The sequence below is a fragment of the Scardinius erythrophthalmus genome (genome assembly GCF_964197995.2).
Source record: "Scardinius erythrophthalmus genome assembly, chromosome: 15".
In the NCBI taxonomy this organism is placed as follows: domain Eukaryota; kingdom Metazoa; phylum Chordata; class Actinopteri; order Cypriniformes; family Leuciscidae; genus Scardinius; species Scardinius erythrophthalmus.
In genome coordinates, this window is record NC_138235.1 from 678,867 (window position 1) to 696,284 (window position 17,418).

General features: G+C 39.8%; 1 protein-coding gene across 1 annotated transcript in view; it reads left to right on the forward strand.

Annotated features, from left to right (window-relative positions):
- Positions 1–3,019: 3,019 nt before the first annotated feature.
- Positions 3,020–17,418, forward strand: part of LOC308703076 (stonustoxin subunit beta-like) — a 271,258-nt gene continuing 256,859 nt past the window's right edge. The window contains exon 1 of the mRNA XM_081386344.1: positions 3,020–3,184. The gene's annotated coding sequence lies outside the window, so the exon portion shown is untranslated. The remainder of the gene's footprint in view (positions 3,185–17,418) is intronic.

Consider the following 17,418-nt stretch of genomic DNA (forward strand, 5'->3'; position numbering starts at 1 on the left):
AAAACGAAATTCGTTTTAAAGAAAGGATTTGTACTTTTTGTTTTGAGGTCTCTGTGAAAGTTTGAAAGTCTTTTAGTGTTTTTTTTTTAGAGCTCGCGTCCATAATGGAGAAAAAACAGAGCGCATGCCGTTCATTCGTCAATAAACAGAAACCCGAGAAGGAAAAACTTACTAGTATTCCTCAGCTCGTATTCCTCGTATTCCTCATTATTCCTCACAGCGCTGCAAGACGGTGTAAGCAAGTAATGTTCTGAATAAACTTGTGTTTTGGTTTTCTCGAGCTGATGGGGGCGTTCACAGGATTGCGCGGATTACCTCAGCCATTTGCGTTTGAATAGCGTGCGCTCTCCGTGGGCGGAGTCACATTACATTTGAATTAGCTCTAATTAGGTCGACTGGAATCGCTCTCTTTTAATACAGATTTCACAAGATGAGAATATTTGTTTTTTATATAAATTACTTCATTTAAAAGAAGAGATTTCAAGCTGCATAAAGACATATATCACGTGTATGTGTGAGAAGTATTCACTGAGTTATGGTTCATTTTCGGACGCGTTTCAGAATGGACTACACGGACAGAGAGAAGGCAGAACTCGCTTCGTGTTTATTTTTCTTTATTTGTCGAAAAGCACAACACTATGTTTTTATTGTGAGTATACACAAAAATAATACACATTTAACAGAATCGATTGATGTATAGAACTCCTATGGAAAATCAAAGTCAACAGAGTATTCATGAGTTTCTTTTACACTGATAAAAAAAAAGCGAGCTGGTATCGCCGGCGATACCGTCGACCTCAGGGGGTTAACAACTCAAACAGTGTTTATTTAAATCTCACATGGTTTTATCATTGTAAAACATAAAATATAACAACCATGTTTTTAAATGAAAAGAACACTGAAAAAAAAAAAGAAACATTTTGGAAAAGCAGCCACACACAAACTAAGCATTGTTAGTTACTTTAAAGTTTAGTTTAGTTTAGTTACGGCGGTAAATTGCGGGTGTGTATTTGCACTGCAGCCTCTTACCGCTAAGCGGTGTGTGGTAAGGATGGTCTTAGTTGTAGCTAGGCAGGCAGAAAAAAAACTCTGAAGTCTCTTAAAGATGATTTAATTTTCTTGTCAGGGCATGCTCCAACAGTGTAACAGGGTTCCATCCACCAAAATTTCAACACAGGAAAAATAAAGTACAAACAAAATAAAAAAAAATAAAAAAAAACAAAATAATATTTACATAAGGAACATCAAACACGTTGGCTACTGGCCCAACAGTCAAACTTTGTCCCCCCCCGGTCCAAACAATTAGACTCTTTATAGTTGAGGCTCCTCCCCTCAAATTCAAACATACCAATGGCAAGGCTATCTCAATCACAATATACATAATATTATTTATGAGACCAGATTTAACATCAACATTCAAACATGAATATTAGCATCTTCTTTATCAAGCTCCATCTTCATCATGAAAACCAACGAGAATCTTAAAAGACATGCATTTAATGTAATAACATTTCACATTCTCAATACTTGAACTCCTCCTCCTTTGGGAAGGTATAAATCAGGCTTCCTGTTCGCGAGCCCCTCCTATTAGGATGTTCCAGGAAGAAGGTAAGACAAGAGATTCACAGTTAACAAACAAATCATTATTTGTATAATTTACATTCACCTTTTCTTATTTCCAGGCACAAAAAGCTAAGACAGACAAAACATGAGTCGCACTGGAATGTGCACCTTCCATTCGACACATGTGTGAGACAAAACAGTGAATAAAATCATCTTGAACACACAACCCATTGTTTGGTTCTTTGAATTGAAAGTTACAAACCTCATTTTATCACACGGCGCTACAATCACAGACTTTTCAAAGTGTCAGTTTATTCTCTATTGCGTAATCTGCTGCCGCGCCGCGGCTCATTGAGAGCGATTGAAAGCTGGTAGCAAATCAATTCAAATGAAACACTGAACGAATTCATAATCATAATACTGAAATTATTAAAATTAAATTGAATAAATTGAATAATGAAAAAAAAATTCAAGAAGCATAAGACGTAAGTAAGAGCATAAGACATTAGCTTAACAGTATTCAGACGATAGGTCTGTGGTCAACGCATCAACCTGAGCCTCGCGGAGCTTTCGAGTTATCTGAGATCGAATCTCAGTGTAGCTGAGACAGTGTTTATATTTTTCCGTTCTTGATGCCTAAATATGTATCTGTTTATTAAAGTCAAGCATCTTGTTTAATTATCAATTGTACACTACAACATAAATTTGCTACATTCCAGTTGAGCTGCTGCAAAGACGACACATCTGATGAAGGAAGACTGTCAGCTGATCACACCAGAAAATGAAGATGATGAAGCTCGTCTTTAATCATTTTTTTGTGTGAATCAATCACGAAATTGAGATGATTGACAGTGATACCCGACCATAGCAACGGAAGACATTTTTCAAAACACATCGAACAAATCAGAAAAATACTTTCAATACAGTATTGCTTTCAATTAAAAAAATAAACAATGAAAATGTAAAATGAAAATAGAATGAATTAAGTTTGAAAACCCATCGCACATTGGTGAGTCGCCTGGTTTATTGCTCTCTTATAGACGCCACTCATGGTGTAACAATGTATTTGTTATTAGTTACGTGTGTGTGAGAGGTGGTGAGCACAGTTAGCAAAAAGCATATTATACAGTAAGAAATTTCATCTGGGAGGTGTGACGGATTTTTTAATTAATCATAACTAACATTTATTTTTCTTGCAGGAATAACATTCATATGCTTTTGAATCTTAAATGTTTCCTTAATTCCTTTGGTCAAAAACTCGTGACTCTGAGTGTGTCCAAATATATTTTGGGCAAATGAAACTAGACGGATATATGATGTATGATGATATGAATGAGATATGTGTGACTTCACTGATTGGATCTGGATACAATTTTCAGAAATTAACATCTTTAATAAATTCTACTCCGTACCTCACACAAAATGATTGTATACTGCCAGAAAGCATTTCATCGTCACAGGGGCAATGACCACTGGGCCACCTCCCCTTCAACCTTTTTCAACATTTCTGAGAATACTTTTTTTCTGACAACGCACTTTTTCATGTGACATCCTCTGAAGCTGTAGTGATATTTATAGTCCTGCTACTGACTTCTTACCATATCAAGAACAGAGACTCCAGGTAAGATGTGATTTTAATACAATATCAGTAGTAGTAGTAGTAGTAGTAGTAGTAGTAGTAGTAGTAGCCTTTATTGTCACTTAGCCTTTGCCTTTGACTTGCTCAGTTGGGGATATTTTGGGGATATTTTATTTTATTTTATCAATCAATAAATTCCACTAGAAACAAACCTTGTTGTATTATTTTATTTTATTTTAATTTAATACTGTGAAGCTGCTTTGATACAATCTGTATTGTGAAAAGCGCTATACAAATATACTTGACTTGACTTGACTTAGTCACAAGTACCAGCAAAACTAGCCATCAACCTGTCCATACAAACATACATACAAAATGACAAGGGGGTAGACAGGACAGGAAGACAGAGCATTGAGGAAAAAAATACAGCATAACATGAGGAGAGGTGAGGAGGAAAAAAGGCAACCCCCAGACTATGCTCCTGTAAGGAGTACAGTTTGGGAACAGTAAAAAACACCTTAGCAACATTAGCACATAATCAGTACACAACATGAACACACAAGACTTGCAACAGGGGAGGGGAGTCGGGGATGGAGGTAACCCAGCACAGGCAAGCAGCCATCCGGTCCTGCAGCCGTTCTCGGCGCTGGTCACAGACCCGCCTGTCAGACGGGGGGTACAAAGCGTCAAAGGCGAGGGATGGGGGATCAACAGGCAGTGTCAGTGTGAATATGTTGGAGTAAAGGTTGAGCAAAGGGTAATACAATGTATGTATATATATATATATATATATATATATATATATATATATATATATATATATATATATATATATATAAAACTCTCAGACAGCACTCGATCCCAATATACACAAAATACACACATACACAGAATTACAGTATTTCAAAATATCTGTCTTCACGCAAACATTATCTGTTATGTCTTAAATAAACGTTTGGTTAACTGCTGGAGAAAAAAATCTGATCCGTGCGGTACAGTAGGTAATAAAAAAGTTGAATATATATTTTCCCTATAGATATGGGTTTTGACTTGGTGTTTGACAAATGTGGTAAAGTATGATTGCTTAGTGATTTTGTTGTGGAACCTTCAGAAAACTTTAACTAAATTTTTATAATTTAATATTTTTTCTTAAAATTGACTTTACTGACTCTATTGACTTCAAACAGGTGTAGCTCAGTCCTTTTTTTTTTTGTCTGATTGTAACGATGAGGCTGAGGCAGCATTAGAATCCATTTGCGGATGTTTATTAGCAGCAGGTTTTAGAGACAGAAACATTAAGGGGTAGGGGTTGTGGGGGTAGGGGTTTTATGGTTGGGGTAGCACCTCAAGAGGAAAAAGCTAGTCACACTCCTCTCGAGGGGTGGCTTATCCTCTATTGGTCCCCAACTACGCCCAGCTCTCACCTATGGGTCCTAGAAGCTGCTTGCATGCGGCAGCGACCACCCCCTGGGCCGGCTGAACTAGGTGAGGGTAGCCGACGGGTTTTAAACCCCCGGTGAGACAGGGATATGCCTGCCCTAGCATGTGAAGACAGCTCCGGTCGACTAGGCGTAGGAGATCTATTTATGGATCCATCGGCCAGGAAGGCCGCACTGCAAGGGTCTTGTGGAGACCTTAGGGCGTGTCCAGGCACTCAAGAGGTCACGGTCATCCACTGCAGCCAAGGAAGTCTCCAGTCGTGACGATTCTTCGTACCACTGGACTAGGATTTCCAAGGCCGAGAGAGTGGGCCTTGGAAAAAAAAACTCCCACACAGGTCCTTTGCACAACTCACAAAAAAGTCCTGCGGCGATAGGGGAGGGGCGAAAGTGACAGGTGGAGGTAACCACTGGGAGTTATAGCTTCAAACCTGCACGCAGGCGGCCTGTGGACATGTGGTCGCTCATCTTTGATCTAGGACAACAAAGATGTTCGGCAGCCTCCCGGGCGACTGAGCAGTCCATTTTAGGATTTGCACTGCTCACCTTCGCATGAAGGAGGGGACTAGAAAAGGTGTCCCAAACATTGCTTGTCCTAATGAAACTGGCCAGCATACCGCAGCTGGCAGTTTTACCCCCTTTAGCGATCGAAATACAACAAAAAGAAAATTAATTCTCGCAGCATGGAATATCTGAACCCTCATGGATAGAGAGAGCACCATGAGACCAGAGAGGAGAACGGCCCTTGTTGCAAGAGAACTGGCACGCTACCGCATTGACATCGCTGCCTTAACTGAAACTCGACTTGCAGGAGAAGGATCAGTTGCAGAACTCAAAGGTGGCTATACTTTCTTCTGGAGAGGCAAAGAAGCAGACGAAGACCAAATATACGGAACTGGCTTTGCAATCAGAACTAACCTCTTGCGCCAAATCCCGGACCTTCTGGATTGCATTAGTAAGCGAATGATCAAACTTCGTTTTCCTCTCAACCACAACCAAAACATCACCATCATTTGTGCCTATACACCTACCCTGACAAGTTGTGATGACACCAAGGAGAGCTTTTACAGCCTTTTGGACAGTCATGTGAAAGCCACTCCCATAAATGACAAGTTACTCCTGCTGGGAGACTTCAACGCCAGAATTGGCAATGATCACACAATCTGGAAGGGAGTACTTGGTCAGCATGGCATAGGTAAAATGAATCGCAATGGATTAAGGCTACTGAATAAGTGTGCAGAGAACAACCTCACAGTCACCAACACTCTCTTTAGGCAAGCGGTATAAATACAAAACAACATGGATGCACCCGAGAGCCAAGCAATGGCATATGATAGACTATGCTATCTGTCGTAAGAGAGGCATCCGTGATGTAAAAATCACAAAGGCTATGCGTGGAGCAGAATGTTGGACGGATCACCGTTTGGTCAGGACCATCCTGTCACTCCACATTGTACCCACACACGCAACAAGCCGAAAGCCATTAGACAAACCTTTGATGTTGCAAAGTTAAGGCAAACAAGGCAACGCAAAGAGTTTGCTGACCATCTGGATGAGCAATTTAGCTCCCTTGGCCCTTTGACGGGAAGCACAACTGAAAAGTGGAACCAGTTCAAAATATTAGTGTCAGAATCAGCAGATTCAACTCTTGGAAAACTGAAACGTACCCACCAGGACTGGTTTGATGAGAGCGATGAGATCATTGGCAACCTCCTGGAAGAGAAGAGGAAAGCCTACATTGAGTGGCAAAATGACAACTCATCCACCTCTAAGGGTGATCGTTTCTGGTATCTCCAGAGACAAGCACAGACTATGCTGCGCAACATGCAAAATGAATGGTGGGAGAGAAAGGCTGAAGAGGTCCAGAGATATGCTGATACTAACAACTCTAAGATGTTTTTTAGTGCCATCAAACAATTATATGGACCAGCTAAACCTGGTACCACGTCTCTCCTGTCTGCAGATGGTCTTACATTGCTGAGAGACAAGAACAGCATCAACATAAGATGGAGAGAACACTTTAGCAACCTGCTAAATAGACCCTCCACTGTTGATCCTGATGCCTTGAACCAGATCCCCCAAAGAACTATAGTCCAAGCTCTTGATCTCCCACCAACAATGGATGAGGTCATAAAGGCAATCAAGCAAACCAGCCCAGGTAAAGCCTCTGGAATGGATGGAATCTCAGCAGAAATATTTAAGTCTACTGGTCCAGTTGAGGCCTTCCATGCCCTCCTTACCAGCATATGGATAGAAGAGGACATGCCAAAAGACTTCAAAGCTCTCACAGTTGTCTCCCTTTTTAAAAACAAGGGTAGCAGAGCTGACTGTGGCAATTACCGGGGTATTTCTCTTCTGTCAATTGCCGGGAAGATCTTGGCTAGGGTAATTCTCAACCGCCTAATCTCCAACATAGCAGAGGTCAACCTACCAGAGTCTCAGTGTGGATTCCGCCCAGGTCGTAGCACTACTGACATGATCTTCACAGTCAGGCAGGTACAGGAAAAATGCATTGAGCAGAACATGGACCTCTACAGTGTCTTTATAGATTTGACCAAGGCGTTTGACAAGGTCAATAGAGAGGCCCTCTGGATGATTCTGGCAAGGCTTGGATGCCCAGACAGGTTCGTGAACCTAATCAAACTGTTCCATGATGACATGACTGGCCAGGTACTCTCCGGTGGTGAAACATCAGAACCGTTCAGCATTGCCAATGGCGTAAAACAAGGCTGTGTCCTGGCTCCTGTCCTCTTTACATGTGTGCTGAACCATGCAGTCAGAGACCTTGAACATGGGGTATTTTTGAGGTACAGGTTGGACGGATCGCTCTTCAAGCTTCAATGCCTGAACGCCAGGACAAAAACAGTGGAGAGGAAAATACTTGAAGCACTCTTTGCCGACAACTGTGCTCTCATGGCGCACACAGAGCCTGATCTCCAGTGCATTGTCAACAAGTTTGCGGAAGCCTCCCGTCTCTTTGGTCTGACCGTCAGTCTGGGCAAGACAGAGGTCTTGTTACAACGAGCCCCCGTATCCAATGCCCTTCCTCCCTCTATCACCATCGATGGGACAGAACTGAAGACAGTTGAAGACTTCAAGTAACTGGGTAGTGTTATCTCCTGCGATGGAACAATAGACAAAGGAGATCAGTGTTCGTATATGCAAAGCAAGTCAAGCCCTTGGCCGCCTGAAAATACGTGTATTGAACCAGCACAACATCAGACTAACCACAAAAGTGAAACTGTAGGGCTTCCGGTAAGATGGCGGCGTGAGAAGTCGTAAAGTTTTCTGCTCCGCGCGTTTCTTATTTATTTATCGACTTATTCAGCACTTCTTTGGTGACATCGTTTGAAATACTATTCACGACCCTCAGTAGGAAATATGCCGAGAAGCAACGCTAAAAAGACGGCCGATATTACTGAGGTTGCTGGCGAAATGCAGAGTGTGGACGGGGCCGCCTCGAGTCAGGGGGATATCAGGGAACTCCTTGGCGGGATTAGATCTGAGGTAGCGGCGCTCAGAGTGGAGATCCTTGCAGAGCTTAAATCATCCATCTCTGCAGTGAAAACTTCATTACTAGAACAAGAACAGAAACTGAAGGATGTGGAAGAATCCCTTACCGACGTGGATGGTCGCGTTACTGTCCTGGAATCTACGTGCTCAGCGCTGTCGAAAGATAACGAAAAACTGAGGGCCAAACTCGATGACTTGGAAAATCGATCCAGGAGGAACAATATTCGTGTGATCGGTATCCCCGAGGGCTCCGAGGGCTCTCATCCTTCTACATTTATTGAATCACTGGTTCTCGAGGTATTCGGTGAACAGAGTTTCGCCAAAAAGCCGGAGGTGGACAGGGCTCACCGTTCTCTAGCCCCCCCGCCGAAAGCTAATCAAGCCCCCAGGCCGTTCATCGTGCGAATGCATCACTACCAGATGAGGGAATTGGTTCTCCGTTTGGCACGAGAAAAGGGACAGGTGTTATACAAAGGATCGCGTATACACTTCTACCCAGATGTAAGTGCTGATGTTGCAAAGCGGAGAGCGGCATTTAACCAGGTAAAGGCTGAACTCAGAGGAGCGGGAATTGAATTCGGCCTCCTTTTCCCTGCGCGTCTACGGATCAATCATGACGGAACGACGACATTTTTTGATTCCCCGCAGTGGGCTTTGGAATTTGTGAGGGGGATTGTTCCCCCTTCAATGAGTGAGTAGGAATTCACATCACGGCAGATAATATAGTCGTGCGTGACTCCACTTTTGTTTCCCGCTAAGCGCAGGTTCTGTATCAGGCTGCATGGCTCGAGTGGTGATGATAACGAAGACACTTATTTAAGTTTGGACTGTTCCACACTCTTTAGTTCATATTAATGTCACTTATTTCTTCTATCAATAGCAACTTAGTTTCAAGGAGCAGGAGTTATGGTTCTTAGTATACCAGCAGATGTTCGTTGTTTGAAGGAGGGAGGGGGGCGGGAGGGGAATCTGAATTTCTTTTCGTCTTTCTTTTTCTCTTTTTTTTTTTTTTTTTTTTTTCTTTTCTTCTTCTTACCATACGTTGTTCGGAGTCAAGGTGCTCATGTGTTGTGTTGTGGCAGATTCACTAGATTTACCTTGTTCATTTACCAATACTTTCTGATAGCATGACCAACGTTAATAAATGTGATGTAAATTTTATAACATGGAACGTGAAAGGCATGAACAATATCATTAAAAGAAATAAGATATTTTCTCACTTACGACAATTAAACGCAGACATTGCTTTTCTACAAGAAACCCATATCCTAAACTCAGATGTAATTAAACTTAGGCGGAGTTGGGGAGGACAGGTATTCCATTCGAGCTTTAACCCTCTGGGGACCAAGGTGTTTTTGGGGCCCTTGAGATGTTCTGACATGCCTTGACATTTGTGCTTTTTTCAGTTATTTATAAACATGTTAATGACAAAGGTGTAAATTCACTATATATAGCACAAACAGGGCTACCATAATATGCGAGCAACTTGTATGTAGATGTTTGTATTTTTAAGAGAATAATGTTTATGCGTGGTTATTGGAAAAAATAAAAATGAAAGTTGCTGAATTAAGACCACAAAACACATATTAAATATGTGTCCACAAGACTTTTGACCAATGGATGTGGTCCCTTTGAGTTCTAGCTTCAAAATTATATGAAAATAGTCTTGCTTTATCGTTCACAAAAAAAAATACATTGATTTAAATGGTGTAAAACAGGTTTTGCTTGGAAAGCCAATATGCGAGGGGGAGGAGTAGTTCACACCCACTCTGCATAATGACTCTGCCTAATGAGCCATCCTTTCAGGTGTGACACTGACTGAGCCACAATGCAAGGACAAAGGATGTATTTAGAAGAAGACTTATATTGACCATTTAAGATTTTGCTTCTGACTAAATGTCAGAAGACATTTTGGTTTGCAATCAGCTTCCATCCTAGGTCCTATGGTCTCTAACTGTCTGTTCCCACCATCTTATGTGGACTCTGCTTTTTGTGTCTGGGAAGAGAAGGGGATTAGGCTTCTAAGAGACTTATATATTGATAATACTTTTTGCTCTTTTGAAGAGCTTGTACGTAATTTTGCCTTACCAAGATCCCACTTTTTTAGATTTTTGCAGGTTAGGAGTTTCATCAAGAAGGTTTTTGTCTCCTTTCCAAAATTACCTCCTGCCTCACCTATGGATACATTGCTTGATCTGAAACCGCATAGTAGAGGTCTCATTTCTAGCATATACTCTATTATAACATCTATTGGTCCACAGAACTTGGAAGATATCCGCAAAATTTGGCAAAGTGATTTAAGGAGAGAAATTACAGATGGAGAATGGGAGGATGCTTTGAACCATGTGCACTCCTCCTCACCCTGTGCGAGACATGGCTTAGTTCAATTTAAGGTTCTTCATAGGCTTCATTTCACCAACGCCAAACTAGCTAAGATTTACCCGAATGTCAGCTCTGCATGCAATAGATGTTCACAATCGCCTGCCACAACTGCCCACATGTTCTGGCTTTGTCCTGGGTTGGAGGAGTTTTGGAGAAAGATTTTTGAATCATATAAAAATATGTATGGCTTCCAAATTGACCCTGATCCCTTAATGTGCATTTTTGGTGTTGCTCCCGAGGGTATGGAACTTAGGAAAGATATTCGCTCTGTTATCGCCTTTACTACATTACTGGCAAGGTGTTTAATATTATTTCAGTGGAAAAGGACAGACCCTCCAACACATAGGAACTGGTTGAAAGAAGTGATGTCTTACATTCAACTCGAAAAGATTAAATACATGATACGGGGTTCGAAACGTAAGTTTCAAGACATATGGTCCCCCTTTATACGATATTTTAAAGAGCTCCCCTGCCTCTAAAATGGAGTAGCCTGCCTCAATTCCCCCTCGTTATATCATCCTTATGTGTTTTTTTATTTTATTTATTTTTATTTTTTTAATGTGTGCATGCCGGTCCTTTATAAATATCTGTTTCTGTTAAAACCACTATATTATTACTATTATTTTATTTTGGTGTGTATGTCAGTTCTCTTGTTTTCTGGACTAGTAGCTTATATATATATAAATTATTTTTTCTTTTTTCTTTTTTTTCTTTCTCTCTCATATTGACTGTTTTATAGCTGTTGTCTAACCTTTCATGTTTAAATAACTTGTGGACTAAGCAAATGTGGAATACTTGGTTCCTTTACTGTCAATGCTGGGAAATCTAGAATTTGTCTTGTCTCAAGATTTTCATTATTATTATTATTATTATTATTATTATATTATTATCTCTAAAATGTTTTTTTTTTTTTTTTTTTTTCTCTTAAGCCGTGGGGGAGGGGTGGGTAGGTTGTATTGTATTGTAATGGTAACTGTTAAAACCCAATAAATAAAATATAAAAAAAAAAAAAAAGTGAAACTGTACAAGGCTATTGTTCTCACCGGTCTCCTGTATGGATGTGAAACATGGACCTTGTACAGAAGACATCTGAAACAGCTGGAACAGTTCCACATACGCAGCCTGAGGTCACTTCTTTGCATCTGCTGGCAAGACCGCAAAACAAACCTCGAGGTCCTGGACAGAGCCGAGACAACCAGCATCGAAGGCATGATATTGAAATCTCAGCTTCGATGGACAGGGCATGTCATCCGCATGGATGACAGCAGATTGCCAAAACAGCTCCTATATGGTGAGCTTTGCTCAGGCAAACGCAAGCAAGGCAGACCACGCAAAAGGTTCAAAGACTGTGTAAAGTCCAACATGACAGTTGCTGGGATCCCCCCAAAAGAGCTAGAGCACCGTGCACAAGACAGAACTGGCTGGGGTACACTCTCAAGGCAGGCACAATGCACCTTTGAGGTGAGACGCCGCGAACACATCACTGCGGCCCGGGCAAGGAGGAAGAATGTTGCATTTGCACCTGCTGAACTAGGACAGTTCCCATGCCCCTACTGTGAACGGCTGTGCCGTTCAAGGATTGGACTCTACAGCTACCTACGAGTCCACAATAGATGAGCTGTGCAAAGTATCATCATCATCGTTATCAATGGACTACCAAGAGGTCAAAATCACAATAGCAGTCCAATCTAGCAACATACACAAGGGTAATCCAAAAGGCAGAGGTGAGTAAACAGGCAAGAGGTCCAAACACAGTCATCAGTCCAAAACAGGCTACGAGAACAGAGGGGTAATCCAACAGGCGTAAATCAGAAAATCAGGCAGAATCATACACAAGATAATCAGGCAGAAATCAATGGAAACGCCTAGTGAGGCAGATAAACTGGCAATACTCACAAAGTGCAAACACACAATCTCTTCTTAACCCTCTTGGGTCTGAGGTGTTTTCTGACCCTGGAGGTGTTCTGACATTATTTCTGTTACTTGTGACATTTTCATGGCTAAAGTCTGATTACACTGTATTTAGTACAAACTCTGCTACAATAATATGTCAGAAGCATGTATGTAAAAGTTTGTAGTTTTGAGATAATGACATTTATGCGTGGTTTGTGAGAAAAAATAAAATAATTGTCACTGAAATAAGGTCATGAAACCCATACTGATTATTTCTTCACACAACTTTTGAAAATTGCATCACGTAGCCTAGAATATTTGCTCCAAAACTATGTGAAAAGCGTGATCACATCATGAATATTTAATTTCTTTCACACCTGAGAAAGACAAAGACCCTCCCCCTAATGGCCCTATTAGGAGCTATCAGGCCCTATCATTCTGAGCAACCTTGCACAAAGAATGAGGAGATTAAAAAAATAATTGCTTTTTGATTGTTTGGATTTATTTACAACACATGTTCCAAAGATACACAACAAATGACAAAAAAGCACATTATTGAAAACAATGATCCAAAGACAGAAACCTTTGTCAAGTCAAGTCATCTTTATTTATATAGCGCTTTTAACAATGTAGATTGTCTCAAAGCAGCTTTACAGAGATAAATGTATAATTTAACGTAAGATTGTTTTGGCTTTATAGCGGTTCTTTAATAAAGTTATTTTCCAGCTAAAGTTAGTTTTGATTGATTCGCTTCCGTCGCAACGATCATTTGTTTTTAAATTAGGGCCGCCAAGACGACACCATTCTCTCTACACAGACTTTAAACGCGAACCTGTGAGAAACGCTGATGGCGTTCACATGCGCATTAAGAACGGGTTCTATAGTTATGTGCGTTTGAATATATGTGTGCAGGTTTGGAATTCCCTAAAAACCAAGCCTAAACAAATTACTGGTGTTTCCTTACAGTTTTGATTCAGAATTTTATTTTATTTTATTAATTCGGGGTAGATACGCAAATTGAGTTTTCCCGACGACGCTTTATCTGTAGAGTGGTAAAGGGATCCTCCATAGGGAGAGACTAGTTGGCACTTCAGCACTGCGTTGACATCGGGTCCAGGCGAATGTCCTTTATCAGATCTGGAAACGGCCTGGATCCGGCAGGCTGCGGGAAAACCTTGGGATAAACAAAGACACTAAAATTAGCGTAGATGCCATTCTTCTCATGATGTAACGAGTACATCAGGATTTATGGGAAGTGTTCCCGGTTCCAGCTGACCTAATCTATGCAGCCTAATATTGAATTATAGAAGTCTATAATGTATTATGTGAACGCTATGTCAAAGAGATGTGTCTTTAATCTAGATTTAAACTGACAGAGTGTGTCTGCTTCCCGGACAATGGTAGGAAGGCTGTTCCAAAGTTTTGGTGCTAAATAGGAAAAGGATCTACCGCCAGCAGTTGATTTTGATATTCTAGGTATTATCAACTGGCCGGAATTTTGAGATCGCAATAGACGTGAAGGAGTATAATGCGTTAAGAGCTCGCTCAAGTACTGCGGAGCTAAACCATTTAGTGCTTTGTAAGTAATCAGCAATATTTTAAAATTGATGTGATGTTTAATAGGGAGCCAGTGCAGTTTTGACAGAACCGGGCTAATATGGTCATACTTCCTGGTTCTGGTAAGAACTCGAGCTGCTGCGTTTTGAACCAGCTGTAGTTTGTTTATTAAGCATGCAGGGCAACCACCCAGTAGAGCATTACAATAATCTAGCCTTGATGTCATGAATGCATGAACTAATTGTTCCGCATTTGTCAATGAGAGCATATGACGTAATTTAGATATATTTTTAAGATGGAAAAATGCAGTTTTACAGATACTAGACACGTGACTTTCAAATGAAAGATTGGTATCAAAGAGCACACCCAGGTTCCTAACCGACGACGAAGACTTAACAGAGCAGCCATCAAGTGTTAGACAGTATTCTAGGTTATTACGTGAGGAAGTTTTTTGTCCAATAATTAGAATCTCTGTTTTTTCAGAACTTAGAAGTAGGAAATTACGAGTCATCCAATTTTTTATATCAGCTATGCATTCCGCTAATTTTGTGAATTGGTAAGTTTCGTTAGGTTTTGAAGAAATATAGAGCTGAGTATCGTCAGCATAACAGTGGAAGCTAATTCCATGTTTCCTAATGATATCTCCTAATGGTAGCATGTACTGAGTGAACAGCAGCGGTCCTAGTACTGAGCCTTGTGGTACGCCATACTGAACTTGTGATCGATGAGACATCTCTTTATTTACTGCTACAAACTGATAACGGTCAGATAAGTATGATTTAAACCATGCTAGTGCAATTCCACTAATTCCAACATAGTTTTCTAGTCTATTTAAAAGAATGTTGTGGTCAATGGTGTCAAATGCATCACTAAGATCGAGTAACACTAATAGAGAGACACAACCACGATCGGATGATAATAGCAAATCATTTGTTACTCTAACGAGAGCAGTCTCAGTACTATGGTATGGTCTAAATCCGGACTGAAAATCCTCGCAGATATCATTTCTTTCTAGAAAGGAACACAGTTGTGAAGATACTGCCTTTTCTAGTATCTTTGACAGAAAAGGTAGATTTGAGATCGGCCTGTAATTGACTAATTCTGTAGGATCAAGTTGCATTTTTTTAACAAGCGGTTTAATCATAGCCAGCTTAAAGTTTTTTGGTACGTATCCTAGAGACAAAGATGAATTAATGATATTAAGTAGAGGATCTAGGACCTCTGGAAGCATCTCTTTCAGTAGCTTAGTCGGTATAGGGTCTAACATACATGTTGTCGATTTAGATGATTTAACCTGTTAAGCTTCACCAGTGCGTCGGCGCACTGAAGCGTTTTTTTTTTTATTTAGTTAAAAATTACTATCAGATTTAATGTTATACATTGACAAACTATACATCATTAAAAAGATATAAGACTCAAGTTTCAGTATTTGACCACTATTGTATTCTGAAAAACTTATAGTGACAGTTATGTCTTAATTTGTGTCAGGAGTTATGAAATGAAAAAATGAGTCGATACCTTTAATATGAATTATGCGCGTCAGCCGCTTTCATTCATAAAAAAACTCCCGTGCTGTCGTCATGACAGCGATACACAAAACAACGTCCCTCAGGGCTTTAGCTCAAAAATGTGCAGATTTGGAGAAATATTGATATATTTTCATAAGTTTTCATCAGATTTCTATAGACAGGAATAATATTTATTGAATTTATGCCCAAATGCGTCGATGTAATCATTATGAGCGCTGGACGCTGTGATGTATTGTGTTTTCAATCCATACCAACAGCCTGAGGGCGCTACATTCACAATAATAGTCCATTTATGTAACATGAAGAAGAACCATGATCATGTGACAATCCAGGAAGTCTCGAACACACACACAGCTATCAGAGATCGTTGTTACATGCAGAAAAAAGACTTTTTGAAGACAATAAACATGATTGAAATGATATTTGGTTTACCTGTGTTCTTCAAATAATGTCAGGTATTTCCATAATAATAGATTATATTTATAATGTATTGCTAATCGATATAGACTTTATCATTGTGCAGAATAGTAAAAAATATATATTTTATGTCTGATTTTTTAATCTGAAGCGAAATTATATCACAGAAGATTATTTAAAACACTCTACTTGCGTTATAAATTAAGTTTGAAGCACAAAAATGGTTTTAATCTCATAAATTGTCGTGTATTGATGGTGTGCTAAGCTAACATGCTAGCTAGCTCTAGGTGCACCTGCCACATATTGCAGTTATCCTTTTATAATTTTTTTCTAAATATGCTTACTAAAATGTTTCATTATTCAAGCAGGGCATTTGATCCAGTTTTTAAATGTTAAGTAAGAACTTTGATAAAATAAATTAGGGATTAAAACCCTATGAATAGCCAGTCGTTAGTAACTATAATGCAGACAAAAGAAATGCATATTTCGAGCCATAACCAGTCTGGAGAGGTGTTAATGTGTGCAGGGGGAGACTGAGACTGAATGGGGCTCGTTTGCACCACAAAACAATAGAGACAATATACTGGATAGATGGTTAGAAGATGGCAATAAACATCAGAAGCATCTTTAACGTCAAATCAAAATAAAGTCAACTGACATGGTCTTGAAAAACATGTAACTAAATACAGAGTTTTGGACTTATTATCTTCAGATTTTAAACATAAAATGTTTAGACATGTGGCTTTAGCTGTAGTGCATTTCTAGATTGCTCCAGTGCCAACTTCAATTTTATTTTCATGAGGATGTTTCATAAAAAATAATTTCTAATAACTTTACAAAACTTTGAAGCTATTTATAACAATTTTTTTTCATTATGACAATAATTAATTCTACATTTACAATAAACTGCCAGGTGTCAGCTTTCAAATGAGATCATACTTGTGCTTTTAGTGCAAAGGGTTCATGAACTGTATCTGTTTAAGTTTGGGTATGTCATTTCTGGGGATTTTTCAAAAGTGGCGTTGCAGCTTAACAGGTTAATGAGTTTAGTAAATTCTTCCTCTCCTATAGCAACGAATGAATCAAATCTTTCCTCAGGGAGGCTACAATGCCCTGCCTGATGTGATACTGTAGTAGACGGTTGCATAGTTATAATTTTCTCCCTGATATTATCAATCTTATAAGTGAAGAAGTTCATAAAGTCATTACTGCTGTGTTGCTTGGAAACTTCTGGGCTTGAAGCTTTATTTTTCGTTAGTTTAGCCACCGTTTCAAATAAATACCTAGGATTATGTTTATTTTCTTCTAATAGGGTTGAAAAATAAGCAGATCTAGCAGCTTTTAAAGCCTCTCTGTAAGTAATTGAGCTCTCTTTCCATGAAATGCGAAATACCTCTAGTTTTGTTTTCTTCCAGTTGCGCTCCATTTTTCTGGCTGCTCTCTTAAGGGCCTGAGTGTGCTCGTTGTACCACGGCGTTGGACTATTTTCTTTAATCTTCTTTAAGCGCAACGGAGCAACTGTGTCTAAAGTGCTGGAAAAGAGAGA